The sequence below is a fragment of the Myotis brandtii genome, unplaced genomic scaffold (genome assembly GCF_000412655.1).
Source record: "Myotis brandtii unplaced genomic scaffold, ASM41265v1 scaffold616, whole genome shotgun sequence".
In the NCBI taxonomy this organism is placed as follows: Eukaryota; Metazoa; Chordata; class Mammalia; order Chiroptera; family Vespertilionidae; genus Myotis; species Myotis brandtii.
In genome coordinates this window covers 76,281-93,169 of record NW_005370346.1, presented here as the reverse complement: position 1 = coordinate 93,169, position 16,889 = coordinate 76,281, and the positions used below count along the sequence as shown (strand labels likewise).

General features: G+C 40.1%; 1 long non-coding RNA gene across 1 annotated transcript in view; it reads left to right on the top strand.

Moving 5' to 3' along the window:
• Positions 1-6,772: 6,772 nt before the first annotated feature.
• Positions 6,773-16,889, top strand: part of LOC106723644 — a 17,042-nt gene continuing 6,925 nt past the window's right edge. Inside the window, exon 1 of the long non-coding RNA XR_001359351.1 lies at positions 6,773-6,782. This is a non-coding gene — a long non-coding RNA (uncharacterized LOC106723644). The remainder of the gene's footprint in view (positions 6,783-16,889) is intronic.

Sequence of the window (16,889 nt, the reverse complement as noted above, 5' to 3'; positions counted from 1 at the left end):
TGTTTGCTTTCTCTCCTTTTGGCCCCCCTATGATGTGGATGTTGTTGTTTCATATTGTTCCAAAGTTCCTTTAAACCAGTGGTTCTCAACCTTCTGGCCCTTTAAATACAGTTCCTCATGTTGTAACCCAACCATAAAATTATTTTCGTTGCTACTTCATAACTGTAATGTTGCTACTGTTATGAATAGTAATGTAAATATCTGATATACAGGATGGTCTTAGGCTACTCCTGTGAAAGGGTTGTTCAACTGCCAAAGGGATCGCGACCCACAGGTTGAGAACCACTGCCTTAAACTATCTTCCTGCTTTTATATTATTTTGTCTTTTTAATGTTCTGATTAATTTTTTTATATTTTGTCATCTAATTCACTGATTTGATCCTCTGCCTCATGCAGATAACTGGCAATTCCTTCCAGTGTATTCTGTATTTCAGACATGGCTTTCTTCATTTCCAACTGATTATTTTTCATAGTTTCTATATCCTTCTTCATGTTGTTGTTCTCACAATGTTCCTTGAGCACCTTCTAACCATTACAGTGGGGCCTTGACTTACGAGTGTCCCAACTAACGAGTTTTTCGAGATACGAGCCGTCTCTTGGCCGATTTTTGCTTTGAGTTGTGAGCTAAAATTCGGGTTACGAGCCAGCTTCAGATACCCCACCGCTAGTTGGTGCAGCAAATGTCACAGTGAACGCCACAACATCAGCCCAGCATCACGTGTCTCACTCGTTCACTTTTTGATTTGACATATGGGTAATTTGAGTTATGAGCTCCATCACAGAACGAATTAAACTCGTAAGTCAAGGCCCCACTGTACTTTGAATTCTCTAGCTCAGTGATTGGCAAACTATGGCTCACAAGCCTAGTTTGCCCCTTGAGTGTAGCTCTTCCAAAAAATACCACATGCGGGCGCACACATACAGTGCGATTGAAACTTCGTGGCCCATGCGCAGAAGTCGGTTTTCGGCCTGGGCGAGTCTATTTTGAAGAAGTACTGTTGATATTTGGCTCTGTTGACTAATGAGTTTGCCGACCACTGCTCTAGCTGATAAATTACTTGCCTCCATTTAGCTGTTTTTATGGAGTTTCCTCCTCTTCTTTCATTTGGGGCCTGTTTCTTTGTGTTCCCATTTTGGCCAACTCTTTGTACTTGTTTCTATGTTTTAGATAGGACTGCCATGATTCCAAATCTTGGTGGGTTGACCTTCTGTTGTAGGTGTCATGTGGATCCCAGTGGTGCAGTCTCCTTGATTTCTGAGCTGAGTGTTCTAGGAATGTCTCTTATGTAGGTTGTTTGGACCCTCCTGTTTGTGTTTTGATTGATGATGTTCCTTTTGTTGTTGGAATCAACCCTCAGGCTGACTGACTATGAGGCTCAACCCCTACCATGATGTGAAAACTGCTTTGCAGATGCAGTATTGAGGTTTCTTGATAGGCTCAGTGGCACATTCATTAACCCTTCAGGCTGGGTGTCTATAGAGGTGAAATTTTATCACCATGTATGATACACTGTGCCCTCAAAGGCAGGGTTGTTCCCAGCAGGGTCTGGGGCCTGCCAGGATCCTCCTTTGGGTGTCCCTTTATTTTTTGTCTAGTTGGATTGAGCTCTGGTATCATCTGAGGCCCACCATTCATTGTGATAATCCTGGGCCCTTTGGGTTCCTATTGGATGGGTTTCAGATGTAGGTTGCTATTAGACATTGTAATTGCTCTTGGGCTGCCTGTGTGTAGTTACCATTCTGTTCACTGTTTGTGTCTGCATCTGCTAGACCTGTGTTCAATCAGTGTAAATGGGTTGGCTTCTTTTAGCTTAGAGCAGGGGGAAATCTATGGTCAGACTGAGGCTCCCTGATGTCCACTTCCACCTGTCAGCTACTCTACCCCCCCTTCCCACACACACACACACACACACACACACACACACTCCTCCAGTGCCATCTGAAGAGAGTCTTTAGGATGGAACCAGGCTAGCCTTGAGATTACACAGGCATTCAACATGGGGTAAATAGTCTCTGCTTCAAAGCCAAATTCCTCAGTCTCTTCCAGAGACTCCAACTCATTTCCCCTAAGGTGGCCTGTGGCAGGTTCAGGTTGGGTACAGTCTGCAATCTTCCCTGGGTCTCAGGAGGATTGATCAAGAGTATCAGGTTGAGAATGTTGCCAGCTCAGCCTATAGGAGAAGGCTAAGCACTTCCTTCTGGTCTCAGACAATAGCTCTAAGGTCCTCACACTTGGAATGTCCCCACACTTGGAATGTCCCTCTCGGAGTTGCTCTCCTGCCTCATCCCCTTAACTGTACCCAGCAGAGGTATCTGGGACTTCACAGAGCTGAACCATACAGCTTCCTGATTGAGGGGGTGGGGGGAGCTAGGGGGGAGGTGTTCACAGCCTGCAGGAGGGGGAGATGGGCTCTACCTCTCCTTCCAGGGGCTGCCAGGATGAACTCACAGGGAGCTTGGATCAGCCTACCCACAGTGCAGTCACAAAGCCCAGCACTAACTCATCTGTCTCCCTGATAGAAGCCTTCTCAAGGGACACAGTCCAAAAATCCCTTCTCTGCACAGAACCAGCATCCTCACACCATGGGTCCAAGTATGAGAGGATATAAAATCAGCCCCACACAGACTTCGATCTATCCATGCGGCTGGTCTCAGCAAAGTGGGGACTGAAATTCTCAGTGCCAGCCAAAAATCTCTGACCTTTCTTGATCCACTGTGCTGCTAATCCCACAGGATGGGATTCCAACCCCACACTGGAGACAGGAGAATCCTTTTCCCTTGCTAAACAGTTTAGTTACTAACTGTGGCTCTGGACAATGCCTTTATAGAAAGTAGAGGGTCCCTCAAAGTCACTGGTGGGTGCAGCCCACAAGCTCCTCTGCTGGACCCAAACACCACAGCACCACCACCTTTCCAGCACCAACAGTAGAACACTCCTTCACTGGGAAGATACAATCCTAGTCTTCCAAATTCCCTTGGTTCCTTCTGTTTAATGTTACACAGGCTCTTCTCCCAGTCTCTGTGCTCTGGGTCTGCGATCCCTGCATGGGGTTGAGACGCTGCACTCTCAAGAGGAAGGAGCTTTGCAGCCCATATCACTTGACCTCTCAGCTGCGCACCTGCTCCGGAGTGGGGGGTGGGCAGCTCCCCCTTTCTGTGACTCCTCTCCTCTTACCAGCCTTTTTGTTGTTTCTTCAGTTCTCCTTAGATATAATGTGTCCAATTAGCTACACTTCTCTTGGTTTTTCATGTTGATTGTTCAGTATTTTAGCTGTAACTCTGGTCCCTGGCTGGGAGCATGGGTACACAGCCTCCAGTTACTCTGTAGGCATCTTACCTCCTGTAACTTGTATCTTTTTTTAAAAGTTATTTACTTGTTGAATTGAGTACAACAATGTTTACTACATTTTGGTACCAGATATGATATGCACTTGGCAAAGAGAGATGAAAGATATGGGTTAGTTCTATAGTATATCATAGTCTAAAAAATAATGCAGTTAGTTAGAAATGTGAAGCAAGTATTCTAAAATTCTAGCATACTCTTGGTTTTCATTTATTTCTCCATTCTTTTGGGAGGGCAATGGCTTTACTGTTCAAAAATTAAAAAGAAACCCAAAGAGAGAATAGCATTTCCCAAACCTCAAGCAGTAACACGGGTCAAAGATTTTATATTCAGCCACTTTCCCTCAAGTACAAGGCTATATAAAATATTTTTGCAATATGTATAAACACCCAGTCTTTTTAAAGAAATCTATTGGAGGGCAAACTTAATCCAATCAAGTTTACTGGGAAAATTTTAATAAAACAATAGGTTAGCATTTAATATATTTAATTATATAGATCCTGTGTATAGTTTACCCAGTTTTCTAAAAATTAACATCTTACAAAATTCTAATGAAATATCAAACAGGATATTGACATTGATACAATCCACCGACATTACTAGGTGTACCGGTTAGTAATGTGGATTTTGTAATCAAAGAAAACATGATAATTTCAAGAGAAACATCAAAGGTGCTTTATTCAAAGTAATGTCCATCACTAGCTATACATTTCCCACATCTTTCAGGTAATTTGTGGATACCGTCCCAATAGAACATTTCTTGTTTTGAGGCAAACCATTCAGAGACCCAATTTTCCACTTCTTCGTACGTTTTGAAGTGCTGCTCAGAAAGTGCATGTGCCATCGATCGGAACAAGTAGTAATCTGAAGGAGCAAGGTCTGGTGAATACAGTGGGTGGGTTAATACTTCCCAGGCAAGATCTTTTAATGTGTCTTTAACCGGTTTTGAAGTGTGTGATGGTGCGTCATCATGAAGCAAAATTACTTTGCTGTGTCTTCTGGCACATTCTGGTCCTTTCACAATCAAAGCGTGGTTCAAATTGATCTGGATGTTCTTTGTCTTTCACATCTAAATCATCACTTTTAAAGTGTTTAAACTAGTGTTCACAAGTATCTTGAGATGGAGCATGTTCACCATAAGTTTCTCGAAGTATACGATAACTTTCAGCAGCAATTTTCTTCAAAATAAAGTAATGAATTAAAACTTCCCGCACACGCTCTTTTTTGGGGCACGAAATTCGACATTTTTAAGTGTAAAGATATCTATGATGTTAACACCTTCAGAAAATTTGACATGTGAAGTTTTGAAGCTTGTTGTCAATACAACAAAGTAGCATACATATCAAATTGCATATATATCAACATAGGTGTAACTACATCTATTGAAAAAATCCACATTATTAACCGGTAGACCTAGTATTTATATTTTCCTAGTTTTACTTGTGCTTGTGTGTATGTGTCTGTGCTTAGTTCTAAAAATTTTTTTAATCATGTTTAAGTTTGTGTAACCACCAACTTACATACAGAATTCCATCACATTAATCCCTTGTTTCCCTTTTATAACCATATGCATCCTGTTTTTTATTCCCCCATCCTTAAGCCATGACACCCACGCATGTTTTCTATCTTCCTATAATTTTGACATTTTAAATAAATGGAATCATACATTATGTAACCTATTGAGAGTGGCTTTTTTTTTTCTCAGCATAACTCCCTGGAAATTCATCCAAGTTGTTGTATCAATAGTTCATGCTTTAAAAAATTAATTGCTATTAGTGCCTGGTATAGATGTACCACTGTTTGTTTAATAATTTACCTGCTGAAGGACATCTGGGTTGTTTTCAGTTTGGGGCTATTTTAAATAAAACTGCGATGAATGTCTGTGTACTTTCTATTTTACTCAGTTCAATACTTTTTATTTCCCTTGAGAGTTCCTCTTTGATCTATAAATTGTTTAGAAGTTTAATTTCCAATTGTTTTTCCTGTTGGTATTGCTTTCATTGATACTACTTTGATTCCATTATGGCCAGAGAACATACTCTCTATAATTTAGGTTATTTTAATTTGCTGATATTTAAGACCCAGTATATAGCCTTATCTTGGTAAATGTTCTATGAGTGCCTAAAAGAATGTGCATTCTGTTGTTAGTGGATGGTCTGCTCTGTAAATAATATATTTAATTATAGATATGACTTTTAAAAGTTTAACACACTAAGTCATTGCATATGTGGTTTTTTAAAATTAATAAGTACTATCCATCTCTTTAAAGTAGCTATGGTTTTTACTCTTACCAGCAGACAAAATTACCATTTCTCTAAATCCTCATTCCTCACTAACTCTTGATACTTGCTAACTTTATTTTTTTCTAACAGATATATCTGTGAGATGGCATCTCAATGTAGTTCTGGTTCACATTTTCCTAGTTACTAATGAGGATGAACAACTTTGCTTATGTTTATTGGTAATTTATGCTTTCTCTCCTGTGAACTATCTGTATATACATTTCATTATTTTTCAATTAACTTGAGTTTTTTACTGAAAGGAGCCTATATTTTCAAGGTATTTATCCATTGTTGTGCCAGTTATCAGTTCATTGTTTCACAACTCCAAATTCAACTTTCAGCTCTGCTATAATGGACTAACTTCTAAGCATTTTCTTCTTTACAGTAAGTATGACGTTAATTTTTTCAATAGGTGCTTCTTACTGGTCCTGATGTGGTATTTTGCATTTTATTTGTCCTACTACATGGTTGTCTAGTAGTGTGGGTATATAAGAACATTCAGTGGTACTCTGCCCAATCATGTGCCAATCATTGTAATCTCTTGGGAACTCTGCAGCTCAGCCAAGGCCAACTTCTTTCCCAACACAGACCATGTGAACTGTAGTCCTTGGGCTACAGCAGCCTCTGATTCTTCCTAGGTGCCTTCCCACTTGCTGTGGCTTACCTATAGCCTTCATGGTTTCCCATGGTCCTCTCAATGTAGATATTGTGTTCTCCAAGCCTTGCACCTCAACTCTACCAGATGCAACTAAATTGTGTCCTCAAGGTTTGTTTTCTACTTGCTAAATGACTGTAGATTAGCTCTGCCCCAGGAAACCCACCAAGATTCTTTATAATATAGTGGGGCTGAAACTACACCTTCTATGACCTGACTTAGAAATGGAATGCACCTTTAAAATTTATCCTTCTTTGGAAACTTTCCCTTAGCTTTTCAATACTCTTCAGAGTTCTTTTATATCTTATAGTTACTCTTTTACCATAGATTAATATTTATTTATATTTCATCTTGGTCCCAAACTGGAAGTAAAATATATTATTTAATAGCAAATTAAATATTTACATTTATATATATAAAACCCTAATATGCAAATAGACCAAACAGCAGAACAACTGAACAATCAGTTGCTATGACGTGTGCTGACCATCAGAGGGCACATGTGGAATATGGCAGGTGGGCGTTGGCAGCAGGCGGCAGAGTGCAGAACATGGCGGCATTGGCCACGGCGGGATAGTGGAGCAGGTGAACGGGGGCACCAGACTAAGGCAGGGCACCGGTCGCTGTCATCAGGGTGAGCCTCTGGTGGTTACTGAAAATTCTTTGCTCCTGTGCCATGGTCCCACCGGGTGCTCACACCTGTTGGTGGTGCCGACCCCACTCACATTCGCAGCCAATGCCCACACCTGCTGCCAGCACCTGGTGCTGGTCCCGATCTCCCCTGAGGCCTTCTCTACCTCCCCCTGCACCTGAGGGGTGATTTGGGCAGCAGCCGCTGCTTGCAGCCACTGCTGGAAACTGCCCCGATCGCTCTATGCCATCAGTGGGTTGAGCGGGGCCAGCGCCGTCAGCGTGTGGGAGCAGCGGCAGTGGGAGCGGTGGGAGCGTGGCTGCTAGCAGACAGGGGACCAGGGGCCATGGCAGGAGGGGCTGGGTGGACGCGCAGAGGGTGGGCTAAGACCCACCTCTGTGCCCACTGCAGCCTCATGGCTCACAGTTCCTTTCAAGATGCACAAATTTGTGCACTGGGGCCCTAGTTTATTATAATTAGCTAGAGGCCCGGTGGACGAATTTATGCACAGGTTGGGTCCAGCTGGCCCACCCTCATGGGGGCCAATCGGGGCCAGACTAGTGGGGGTGAGGGGACATAGGAGGTTGGCTGTCCAGCCCTGCCCCTGATGAAGGTGGGGGCCGATCAGGAGCAGGGCTGGCCAGGGGAAGGGACTGCAGGCAGTTGGCCAGCCTGGCCAGCTGGGCTCTGGGAGGTTGTGTGTGGGGGGGCACTTGGGCCCTGATCGGGCCAGTTGGCCACTGCGGTACATGTCATAGCGACCAGTCATTCTGGTCATTCCGTTGTTTCAGTCACTTGGCTTTTATATATACACTAGAGGCCCAATGCATGAAACTCATGCATGGGTAGGGTCCCTAGGCGCCTTTGGTAAAGATGCAACTTACAACCTTGCTGGTGATCAGGCTAGATCTGTGGGGTGACCACAGGGTGATTGGGGGGACCCCACTGGCACCCACCTTGGCCAGCCTGGCACCACCAGGTCACCGGCACCACCCCCCACTGTGGCCACTGGTCACCTCCCTTGGCCAGCCCCGCCCCATGATCGCCCTGCCGCCACCACCAGGCACCAGCCCACTCGCCAGCCAGCCCTGCCCCCCCACCACCACGGCTGGTCGCCTCCCTCTGCAGAGCAACCAACAGGGCTGTTGGGGGTCCCCCACTGGCACCCGCCTTGGCTGGCCTGGGGCCTGCAGGCTGGGGGCAGTTCCTGTGTTAAGCATCTGCCACCAGGTGGTCAGTGCATGTCATAGTGACCGGTCATTCCACTAGTCATTCTGCCATTCAGTCGATTTGCATATTAGGCTTTTATTTTATAGGATATCACGTACTAGTATTTTTACACTCTTATGGAAATTACTTTTTAGCAAATGATAGGGAAATTGAGTATGATTTCTGATGTTTTATTTAGTCACAAAAAAATTAGTCTTGTCCAAAATGTCCATGCTTAGAAAATGTCCCATGACATTTACTTATACTTTCGGTTTACAGGATTAGTACATCAGAAAGGTTATGTTTTATTGGTCCAATAGTTGAATTGTGGCTGTCTAGCCAAATGTGATTAAATATCAAGGACCTTTGGGCATGTACCAAATATCTCCACTGATGTTTTGGACAGGACCAAATGTCCTGCAAGGAGTCACAGATCCACAAGGGAGAATGGAAAATTAGGTACACAGCTTGGTAGATATGTGCCCAGAGAAAAATTAGAATTCCAGTAGTCTGCCAAAATTATAGTACATCAATAAAAATAATACATATATTAGCTATAGCTAATACATATACCATCAAAAATTAAGGAAACTTTATGTATGAAAGGTTTCCTGTGACAGAATGTATTTTCCCAAATTGCCCACCAAAATATATTCCACCTCATATGCTCTACTTACAATGTGACACTTTCCCACTAAGATGTAACTGCCTAAACCAGTGGTTGCCAACCTTTCGGATCTCACAGTCCACCGGTTGGCAACCACTGCTCCAAAGGTTTCCTTAAACCAGTAGTCACCAACCTTTCTGACCTCACAGACCACCAGTGGTCCACGGACCACCAGTTGGCAACCACTGGCCTAAACCAATAAGGAAAGACAGGAGTGAGATTACGTGACTTCAAAGCTAGATAAGAAAACATCTCTATGGCACACTGTATTTACACAAGTGGCCATAATATATCCCATCCCACAGGCTCCTCTAACAATGTGGACATTTCATTGAGCTGAGACTGCCTCAATCAAAGGAGTATAGCATGAGTGATATGTAATTTCTGAGACTAAATCATAAAAAGTTCCTGCAGGCATATAGATCAATAGAACAGAACAGAGAGTCCAGAAATCAACCCACATCAATATGGTCAATTAATATTTGACAAAGGAGGCAAAAGCATACAATGGAGTAAAAAACAATCTCTTCAATAAATGGTGTTGAAAAAATTGGACAGCTATATGAAAAAAAAATGATACTAAAGCCCCAAAATATGCCATACACAAGAATAAACATGAAATGGACAAAAGACTTACATGTAAGTTGTGAAACCATAAACATCCTAGAACAAAATATAGGAAGTAAAATCTCAGACACTTCACTTAGCAATATTTTTGTTGATGTATCTTCTAGGGCAAGAGAAACAAAGGAAAAAATAAACAAATGGGACTACTTCAAAATAAAAAGCTGCACAGTAAAAAAAAAATCCACAAAATGAAAAAGGAACCACTAAATGGGAGAACATATTTGCTAATGATACATTTGATAAGGGGTTAATTTCCAATATATATATATAAAAAACTTATACAACTCAACACCAGGAAGATAAACAACTTAATTAAAAAATAGGAAAAAATAAAAATAATAATAAATAAAAATAAAAAATAGGCAAAGGACCTGAATAGACACTCCTCCAAAGAGGACATACAGATGGCCAAGAGACACATGAAAAGATGTTCAACATCACTAATCACAAGAAAGATGCAACTTAAAACCTCAATGAGGTATCACCTTACACCTGCCAGAATGGCTACCATCAATAAACCAATCAACTGACAAGTGCTGGTGAGGACGTGGAGAAAAGGGAACCTTAGTGTACTGTTGGTGGGAATGCAGACTGGTTCAGAGCCGCTATGGAAAAAGTGGGGAGTTTCCTCAAAAAAACTAATAATGGAACTAACTACCTTTTAACCCAGTGATCTCTGTTTAGGGACTATATCCTAAGAATCCCAAAACACTAATCAGAAAGAATATATGCACCCCTATGTTCATAGTAGCACTTTTTTATAAGAGACAAGATCTAGAAACAGCGCATTTACCCATAAATAGATGGATGGGTTAAAATTATATGATACATTCACATAATGGAATACTATGAGGCTGTAAAAACAGAAATGACTCTTACCCTTCGTGACAGCATGGACCTAGAGATTATTATGCTAAGCAAAATAAGCCAGTCAGAGAAAGACATACCATATGCTCTCACTTACATGTATAATCTAATGAGTAAATTGAAGAACAAAATAAAATCACACAGGGCATGGATACATGGAACAGACTGACAGATGTCAGAGGAGAGGGGCATGAGGGAAATGAAGGTGAAGAACCCTGACTGATGTAACTCAGTGGTTAGAGCATTGCCCACACACTGAAGGGTTTCAAGTTTGATTCCTGGCCAAGGACACGTAGCTGGAGTGCATGCAAGGAGGCAATCAATGTGTCTCTCTCACATCAATGTTTCTCTCACTCCCGCCTTCCCCTCCCTCATCCCCTGCCCCATTTGAAAAGCAAAGGGAAAAATAGCCTCGGGTGAGTATTAATTTAAAAAAGCAAAAAGATTAGCCAAAGAATATATATACATAGGCCATGGACACAGACAACAGTTTGGTAAAGGCCAAACGGGGTCGGGGCTGTGTAGAATGGGCAATGGAAAAAAATGGGGACATCTGTAATAGTGTCAACAATCAATCAATAAACCTGCATAAACCTTGTTCCTTGGGACACATTAGAGCCACATGAAAATATCACATGTAGGTATTTTGCATAATGGCCCTATTTGAGGTTCAGTTGACAGCCAGAATCAATTACCAGACAAGTGAGTTTTTAGATTATCCCAGTCTTTAGCTATCAACTAACTCCTAGCTTTCAAGTCACCCCATCTGATACTGTATGATTCAGGGATGAGATTTTGCTGCCAAGCCCTGTCCAAATTTTTGTTGATGTGTGAGCTAAATAAATGATCACTATATTTTAAGTCAAGTTTGGGTTATTGTTATGCAGCAATAGAAACTTGAAAGATTGCCAAAATATGTAAGTGAAAAAGCAAGGCATATTTTATAAACAGAATATACCATTTACATATTTTTAAAAAGCAAATGGAAAGACTACATTCTAGATATGTATATAGATATGCTTTCATAACATATATTGTTCCATATATATCCTTGGAAAAATTACATAAATGGATCATTTCCTGATGGATTTGTACCACAGCCTGAGAACTGTTATGAAACCCTGCAACAGAGTTTCATTAGCAGTACATTTCCCTCAAAAACTTAATAGGCTTTCAAACTACTTGCTGCTGTTTAACTATAATGCCAAATATCTTGTATAAACAGTTTTAAGCCTGATGATTCTTTTTGCTTACCTAGCACCTTTGCTCTTTCACTTTACTAGCCCTTAATGCTTCCAGGCAACCATACTGTACATCCATAGACCATTAAATATCTCTCACTCTAACAACTATTTCATATCTTTTCCTTGAAACCACAAATCTCTCAACCCCCATAAATTTCATCTATGTTTGCTTACCACTTCGTATCACCGAAGGAATCAGAGAAACATTTCGCAATATTTCTTCCACCTCATGTACTCATTTCCCAGCACCTGCATCCCATATTCTGCCATCCTATTACCAGGAATAAACTTTCCATATTATCTAAAGCTAATCCTTCATGCACTAAATCCTAACCTGTGTGAGGTCATTCCTCCAGTGATTCTTCCTTCTTTGTCATTTTTCCCTTCTAGTGGATTACTCCAACCAGCGTACAGAATTGCTATTACATCTCCCATCCTTAAAACATTCTCCTATTCCTATTGCTCCTAATTATAAACCAATCTCTCTACATCCTTTAGCAGCAAAATGCCTATCAGTAGTTATCTCTATGCATAGTCAGCAGTTTTCAGTCTTTATCTGCCTTTTACTTCTACCACTCCAAAGCAAACAAACAAACGAACAAACAAAATACCCTTGCTCTTCTCAAGATCAGCAAAAGCTTCACTATAGCTAAATCCAATAGCCAGTTCATAGCTTCCTATTACATGATCTGAAAACAGTATCTAATAGCATTGGTCATCCTTCTGTTGACTCACTTTTCTTTTTTATTTTATTTTGTTTAAAGTATTACAAATGGTACATATGTCTCCTTTTTATCCCCATTGACCTTCCCCCGGCCTCCCCTAACCCCTGGTACATGCCCTTACCCCACTTCCCCAGTGTCTTGTGTCCATTGGTTATGCTTAAATGCATGCATACAAGTCCTTTGGTTGATCTCTTACCCTCTCCACAACACTCCCCAGCCTTCCTGCTGTAATGTGACAGTCTGTTCAATGCTTCTCTGCCTCTGTATCTATCTTTTTATTCATCAGGTTATAATGTTCTTTATTATCCATAAATGAGTGATATCATGTAGTATTTTTCTTCTACTGGCTGGCTTATTTCACTTAGCATAATACTCTCCAGTTCCATCCATGCTGCTACAAATGGTAAGAATTCCTTCTTTTTTATAGCAGTGTAGTATTCCTTGTGTAGATTGTACCATGGTTTTCTAATTCACTCAACTGCTAATGGGCATTTAGGCTGTTTCTAAATTTAGGCTATGGTGAATTGTGCTGCTATGAGCATAGGTGTGCATATATCCTTTCTGATTGGTGTTTCTAGTTTCTTGGGATATATTCCTATAAGTGGTATTACTGGGTCAAATGGCAGTTCCATTTTTAAATTTGTGAGGAAACACCATACTGTTTTCCACAATGGCTGCACCAGTCTGCATTCCCACCAGCAGTGAAGGAGGGTTCCTTTTTCTCTGCATGCTCTCCAGCACTTGTCAGTTGATGATTTGTTGATGATAGCCATTCTGACAGGTGTGAGGTGGTACCTCCTTGTTGTTTTGATTTTCATCTCTCAGATGATTAGTGACTTTGAGCATATTTTCATGTGTCTCTTGGCTTTCTGAATGTCCTCTATTGAAAAGTGTCTATTTAGGTCCTTTGACCATTTTTTGATTGGATTGTTTATCTTCCTTTTGTAAAGTTGTATGAGTTCCTTATAAATGTTGGAGATTAAATCCTTATTGGAGATAGTTGTATGAGTTCCCTGTAAATGTTGGAGATTAAACCCTTATCGGAGATAACATTGACAAATATGTTCTCCCATGCAGTGGGCTTTCTTCTTGATGGTTTTCTTTGTTGATGGTTTCTTTTGTTGTGCAGAAGCTTTTTATTTTGATGTAGTCCCATTTGTTTATTTTCTCCTTAGTCTCTCTTGCCCTAGGATCTGTGTCTGTAAAGATATTGCTACGACATATGTCTGCAATTTTGCTGCCTATGGAGTCTTGTAGGACTTTTATGGTTTCCTGTCTCACATTCAAGTACTTTATCCATTTTGAGTTTGTTTTTGTGTATGGTGTAAGTTGGTGATCAGTTTCATTTTTTTTGCATGTATCTGACCAAATTTCCAGGCACCATTTATTAAAGAGGCTGTTTAGACTCCATTGTATGCTCTTGCCTCCTTTGTTAAATATTAATTGAATATAATGGCTTGGGTCAATCTCTGGGTCCTCTATTCTGTTCTTGTGCCAGTACCAGGCAGTTTTGAGAACCATGGCTTGGTAATATAGTTTGATGTCTGGTATTGTGATCCCTCCAACTTTTTTCTTTCTCAGCACAATTGTGGCTATTCAGGGTCTATTTTTATTCCAGATGAATTTTTGGAGAGTTTGTTCTAGATCTTTGAAATATGCCATTGGTATTTTAATAGGTATTGCATTGAATCTATAGATTGCTTTAGGTAGTATGGACATTTTAATGATGTTGATTCTACCAATCCATGAACATGGTATGTTCTTTCATTTGTTTATGTCTTCCTCTATCTCAGTGGTTCTCAACCTTCTGGCCCTTTAAATACAGTTCCTCATGTTGTGACCCAACCATAAAATTATTTTCGTTGCTACTTCATAACTGTAATGTTGCTACTGTTATGAATCGTAATGTAAATATCTGATATGCAGGATGGTCTTAGGCAACCCCTGTGAAAGGGTCATTCAACCGCCAAAGGGGTAGCAACCCACAGGTTGAGAACTGCTGCTCTATCTCTTTTCTCAATGTCCTGTAGTTTTCTGAGTACAGGTCTTTCACGTCCTTGGTTAAGCTTATTCCTAGGTATCTTAATTTTTTTGGTGCAATGGTAAATGGGATTGATTTTTTCATTTCTCTTTCGGTGAGTTCATTATTGGTGTATAAAAAGGCCATAGATTTCTGGGTGTTAATTTTGTATCCTGCTACATTGCTAAATTCATTTATTAGGTCTAGTAGTTTTTTTATGGAGTCTTTGGGGTTTTCTATGTATAGTATCATGTCATCTTCAAATAAAGATAGTTTTACTTCTTCTTTTCCAATTTGGATGCCTTTTATTTCTTCTTCTTGTCTGATCGCTATGGCTAGTACTTCTAGTACTATGTCGAACAGGAGTGGTGAAAGTGGGCATCCTTGTCTTGTTCCTGTTCTTAGGAGAAATGGTTTTAGTTTTTTCCCATTGAGTATAATGTTGGCTGTAGGTTTGTCATATAGGGCTTTTATTATGTTGAGGTATGATCCCTCTATTCCCACTTTGCTGAGAGTTTTTATCAAGAAAAGGTGTTGGATTTTGTCAAATGCTTTTTCTGCATCAATTGATATGATTATGTGATTTTTGTCTCTCAGTTTGTTTATATAATGTATCACATTTATTGATTTGCATCCTTGGAATAAATTGCACTTGGTCATGGTGTATGATCTTTCTAATGTATTCCTGAATCTGATTTGTTAGAATTTTGTTGACGATTTTAACATCTATGTTCATTAAGGATATTAGCCTATAGTTCTCTTTTTTTGTGTGGTGTCTATATCTGGTTTTTGGATTAGGGTAATGCTGGCTGGATAGAAAGAGCTTGGAAGTATGCCTTCCTATTGAATTTTTTTGGAATAGTCTGAGGAGGATAGGTTTTAGTTCTTACTTGAATGCTTGGCGGAACTCCCCTGTAAAGCTTTCCAGACCAGGGCTTTTGTTTGCTGATTTTTTATCGTTCCTTCAATTTCTTTGGTAGTTATCAGCCTATGGAGGTTTTTTGATTCTTCTTGGTTACGTTTTGGGAGCTTGTATATTTGTAAGAATATGTCCATTTAGTCTAGGTTGTCCTTTCTGTTGAAATAGAGTTGTTCACAGTATTTTTCATAACCATTTATTTTTCTGTGGGATCAGTTGTTATTTCACCTTTTCATTTCTGATTTTGTTTATTTGGGTCCTCTCTTTTTGCTTCTTGGTGAGCCTGGCTAGAGGTTCATCAATCTTGTTTATCCTTTCAAGGAACCAACTCTTGGTTTTGATCTTTTGTATTTTTTTTTGTTGTTGTCTCTATTTCATTTATCTCTGCTCTGATCTTTATTATTTCCTTCCTTCCGCTTATGCTGGGCTTTTCTTGTTGCTCTCTTTCTAACTCTTTGAGTTGTAGGGTTAGGTAATTTATTACCATTGTTTCTTGGTTTTTTTTGTTTGTTTGTTTTTTTGTGTTTTTTTGCAGTAGGCTTGTAGAGCTATGACCTTCCCTCTCAAGACTGCTTTCACTGTGTCTCATAGATTTTGGATTGTTGTGTTTTCATTGTCGTGTGTTGCTATGATGCTTTTTATTTATTCTTTGATCTCTCTGGTAACCCAGTCATTGTTTAATAGCATGCTATTTAGCCTTCAGGTGTTTGATTTTTTTTGGATTGTTTTTATTGTAGTTGATTTCTAGTTTTATGCTTTATGCCATTGTTATCTGAGAAGATGCTTGATATGATTTCTATCTTCTTGAATTTGAAGAGACTTTGCCTGTGACCCAATATATGGTCTATCTTTAAAAAAGACCCATGTGCTCTTGAGAAGAATGTATATTCTGTGGCTTTGGGGTGAAATGTTCTGAAGAGGTCAATTAATTCCATCTGATCTAGTGAGTCATTTAGGATTGATGTTTCTTTGCTGATTTTTTGTTTATAGGATTTGTCCAGTGGTGTTAGTGGGGTATTAAAGTCCCTGCTATAAATGTATTGCTGTCAATCTGTCCCTTGTTATCCTCCAGAAATTTTTTTTATGTATTTGGGTGCTCCTGTATTGGGTACATATATATTTACCAGAATTATATCTTCATGTTGAATTGCTCCCTTTAGTATTATGAACTGGCCTTCCTTATCTCTTGTTATGTCCTTCACTTTGAGATCTAATTTGTCAGATATAAGTATTGCTACCCAGCTTTTTTCATTTCCATTTGCCTGAAAAAGCTTTTTCCATCCCTTCACCATCAGTCTGTGTGAGTCCTTTTTTGTGATGTGGGTTTCCTGTAGACAGCAGATATATGGGCCATGTTTTCTTATCCACTCAGCTATCCTATATTTTTTCATTGGGGCATTTAATCCATTTACATTTAAAGTTATTATTGATAGGTACTTGTTTGTCGCCATTTTTATTTTTTGCCGGTGTTCCTTCTTCGCTTCCTATTTCTTCTTTTTACAGCAGACCATTTAGCATTTCTTGCATTGCTGGTTTGGTGGTGGTAAACTCTCTTCGTCTTTTTTTGTCTGTGAAGCTCCTGATTTCAACCTCGATTTGGATTGATAGCCTTGCTGGGTACAGTATTCTTGGATTCATACCCTTCCTTTGCATGACTTTGTATATTTCATTCCATTCCCTTCTGGCCTGATGTGTTTCTG